This window comes from Herpailurus yagouaroundi, unplaced genomic scaffold (assembly GCF_014898765.1).
Source record: "Herpailurus yagouaroundi ecotype Mexico unplaced genomic scaffold, PumYag 186, whole genome shotgun sequence".
Lineage (NCBI taxonomy): Eukaryota > Metazoa > Chordata > Mammalia > Carnivora > Felidae > Herpailurus > Herpailurus yagouaroundi.
In genome coordinates, this window is record NW_024412417.1 from 47,211,625 (window position 1) to 47,213,983 (window position 2,359).

General features: G+C 65.3%; 1 long non-coding RNA gene across 1 annotated transcript; it reads left to right on the forward strand.

Annotated features, from left to right (window-relative positions):
- Window positions 1-201: 201 nt before the first annotated feature.
- Window positions 202-2,141, forward strand: LOC121043052 (uncharacterized). Its single transcript, XR_005796667.1, has 2 exons — window positions 202-310; window positions 1,007-2,141. It is a non-coding gene; the product is annotated as an uncharacterized LOC121043052 (long non-coding RNA).
- The last annotated feature ends 218 nt before the right edge of the window (window positions 2,142-2,359 follow it).

A 2,359-nucleotide genomic window follows, 5' to 3' on the forward strand; every position in this document is an offset into this window, starting at 1 on the left:
ACGGCCGCACAGGGGCAAGGCCTGGATTTAAGCCCAGGCTCCCTGACGGCCCGCTGCACTGCCTGCCCCAGGGGAAGGGGAGGGCCTCTGACGTGGGTGGGGCGGGGGCCTGGGAGACGGCCGGGGACGGGTTGTGCCCTGCCGCCTCTCGGAAACGGAAGGTCAGCTGGACGCTGAAGCGGCCGTCCCCTCGCCCGCACCAGGGCCGACCAGCCAGGGCCCCCAGGCCTGCCGGGAAGACGTGCTGACCCTCGCTGCCCAGTGTGAGGGTGGCCGCTGGAGTGGGTCCGCACGCACACCGCAGCGGCCGGTAAGGACCCAAGGGGCAGGTGAGGGATGGTCTGCAGGGCAGGACTGGGGAGGCTGTGGGGCAAGGACCCTCCCCAAGGCAGTGACAGCGGCAGCAATGGGAGCCCCTGTGCCAAGTGTTCTCCAGGTGAGAACGTTCATAAATTTTGGTAAAGTTTATTGATTTTTGAGAGACAGGGAGCAAGAGAGAGAGACAGAGCCTAGTGGGGGAGGGGCAGAGCGAGGGGGACCCAGAATCCGAAGCAGGCTCCAGGCCCCGACCTACGAACCGCGAGATCACGACCGGAGCCGAGGTCGGACGCCCAACCGCTGAGCCACCCGGGCGCCACTGTTGAGCAAGCATTATTTCGTTCTGGTTTTTCGGGGAGCTGTGACTCAGGGGGCTCTCGCCTGCACAGCCCACCGACAGGGGCGGGTCACGTCCCCGCGTCCAGCCCCACGATACTTGAGCACCGTCTACAGACGGCAGCGAAGGAGTGCCTGCCTCGGCCTCCCCGGGACCTGGGGCTCTCCGAGGAAGGGGCAACCCCCCCCCCCAGCCCCTGGGACCCCACTGGTCGGGAAAAGCAAGCCAGCACCCGGGGCACCGTCAGCTCCTCGGAAGAGGGAAGGGTTATTAAGCAGAAGAGCCATAAATGTATTCTGCTGGGTGTCCTGCCGGCCCGGAGAAGATCGATTATTTCTGGTTTATGGACAGCTTACCCGCGAATGTTGCCGGAGCCCGTGACGCCCCATTGGTTTGTCTCTGCCTCTCCCGCCCCGGGACCAGCGTCAGGATCCTGGAGTGCTGTGATGGATGGCACCCGCCGGTGCTCCCGCCGAGGCCAGAGTCCGCTCTGCGTGTGCAGGCCGCCCCGGGGCCTCACGCGGTGCCGCAGGTGATCACGGGGGCACTGCCAGGCAAGAGGGCTGGGGCCCGGGCTCTGCCTCTCGAGCACTGTGTGGCCCCGGACAAACGTCCTGGCCTCTCTGGGCGCCTGTGTGTGACTACTCTCCTGACTCCCTGCTTGGGCTGAGGGTCCGTACAAAAATGGGGCACCGTGCGTGAGCCTCGCCATCGATGCAAGCTCCCCTCGGGCCGGCCGTTCGATCCAGAACCTTCCGTGCCTGTGCTCACCTCACCCCCAGGCAACTCCGCAAGGCTGTCCACGTGCCCCAGCACAAGCCACCCCACGGTGGACTCGGGCCCGGACTCCGCGTGTCTCTGAGACTCGCTTCCTCTCGGTGTCAGGTGGCGTGGCGGGGCGTGGCCGGGCCCATAACCCCAAGTGCCGGGTTCGATGTCATCACCCCCAGGCAGGGCCACGGAAGGGGAGGCACGGAAGGACCACGTGGTCAGCTCCACCCCAGCGGACGCAGCCTGTCTTCCTGCCCAGGAGCTGGGGCGGCCCCTGCCCACCAGGGCCCCCAGTCACGAGGACCCGGCTGCTTCCAGGCACGAGGCGAGTCCCCCGTGAGTGCTGGTCCCTCTCCCTTGCCGGCTCTGTCCTCGGCCCAGTCCCGCTCTCCCTCTCCCCGCTGCCCCTGCCCTGTGAGAGGCTCTGATCCCGCGGGATTCCTGGCACGTCCCAGGGACTCCAGGCCATGCTTCTCGGGGACGGAGGGAGGGGCCGCCAGCCCTCTGGGGACAGGGCCGTTTTGGCACCTGCTAATTGGGAGGCCTGGGTTTGAACCCACATTTTCCGCAGGCTGAAGGAGCCTCCCCACTGATTCTGGAAGAGGCCAGATTCCTCCTTCCACATTTCCAGCCCTGCCCCCCGCCTTCCCTGGAGCCCTTATTCTGCAACAGGACCGAACCACCCGTTATTTAATAAAATTGTCAGAACAACTGATCTGTGCGACATACACAGCTCTCTCTCTCTCCCTCTCTTTCTTTCCAGATTCGATAAACCCTGAGAGTGTTCCAAGAAGCCAGGAAAGTGATAGGAGGCATCAGTCACACGTGAGATAACGTGGCCGTGCAGCACCCAAGCCCAGTGTGGGGAAGCCCACCCCAGAAGAGGTCAGACCGCTGCTCTGGGCAGGGGAACTGGCCGCAGGCAAGGGCAGC